This window comes from Priapulus caudatus, unplaced genomic scaffold, assembly GCF_000485595.1.
Source record: "Priapulus caudatus unplaced genomic scaffold, Priapulus_caudatus-5.0.1 Scaffold2270, whole genome shotgun sequence".
In the NCBI taxonomy this organism is placed as follows: domain Eukaryota; kingdom Metazoa; phylum Priapulida; class Priapulimorpha; order Priapulimorphida; family Priapulidae; genus Priapulus; species Priapulus caudatus.
Genome location: NW_014579331.1, coordinates 7,770 through 9,322, shown reverse-complemented (window position 1 = coordinate 9,322; position 1,553 = coordinate 7,770).

The window sequence follows — 1,553 nt, the reverse complement described above, 5'->3', positions numbered from 1 at the left end:
AACAATATAGTAAAATAGAAAGTATAATGCAGCAATTTAACCATAAAAAGTGAACAGAATTACTTATATTTTGTGAAAAAGTGGAAATATTTTTTTAATTTTTTACTATTTACGGTGACGTAATCACTTTAACTGACACCGCAACAGTAACCGGGGAGGGAAGGTGTGGTTACTTAATACTTTGTTTAGATAAGTATTAAGTAGATGATCAGTTAAGTCACACACAAACACACACACAGGTCTCTATGTGTTTCTGACATGAAGTCATTTCATTGATGAGATCTTTCATTGTGACAGTGATCGGTAATTAATCGTGGGGAGTCTTAACGAGGTGATCCGTAATTAATTGTGGGAGGAGTCTTAACGAGGTGATCGGTAATTAATCATGAGGGGAGTCTTAACGAGGTGATCGGTAATTAATCGTGGGGTGGAGTCTTAACGAGGTGATCGGTAATTAATTGTGGGAGGGTCTCAACGAGGTGATTCATAATTAATCATGGGGGAGACTTAACGATAGGATCGGTAATTAATCGTGGGAAGTTCTAACGATGTGATCGGTAATTAATCGTGGGAGTCTTAACGAGGTGATCGATAATTAATCGTGGGGGAGTCTTAACGAGGTGATTGGTAATTAATCATGGGGAGTCTTAACGAGGTGATTGGTAATTAATCGTGGGGAGTCTTAACGAGGATGTGTCCTACCTAGCCTTGCGCTCCTTCTGTGACTGCGTGACGGCCTTCCATCGTATGACGTTGTCAAGGATGGAGATGTATCGGGGTTTCCTCGCCTCCTCCTCCTTCTCCTCCTTAGACGCGTCCGCACCCTGTAGACATGACAACCACCCATCGCTGCTCATTCAGGGTCGCGCAGAATCCACGCTCACAACCCCCACCTCCTATAGAACACCCCCAACCCTTTACAAATAACCCCACCCCTTACACTTACAGACAATTTCCCCTACCTTGCAAACAAACCCCATCCCTTACAAACAACCCCACCCTTACAGACAGCTCCTTTATAATGCCCTTGTATATCACCTCCACACCCTTACAAACAATCATCTTTATTATTGACACTGTTCACTCTAATAGATACCCCCATCCCAAACTTTTACACATAATTGTAACTCGTATGCATAAGTGACTCTGGCAATCAACTTCCACTCATACAGGTAATCCTTCTAACCGATAGTTTCACTAGAGAGGGTCTGTAGCAGGCGCACCCATACCTTCTGTTGCTGCTCCTTCTGTTGCTGCTCCTGCTGCTGCTGCTTCTGCTGCTGCTGCTGTATTTGGTACTGTTGCTGCTTTTGCAGGGCGAGGAGTCTGGCTTGTATCTCTGGGGTCTGTGGTTTCGCAAGGGCTTGCTGCACAACTGTAACATGTTGTACCAACACGTGCCAATCATACAATCATACGAAATGCTTCAATGTTTTAACTATTATTTTAACTGCTCAACACTATTGCATTTATGATATTTATTCTCCATGAACAAGACTGTCTTCAGCACATGTATTCTTATTACATGCAATTAAGATTTAATAATAATAATA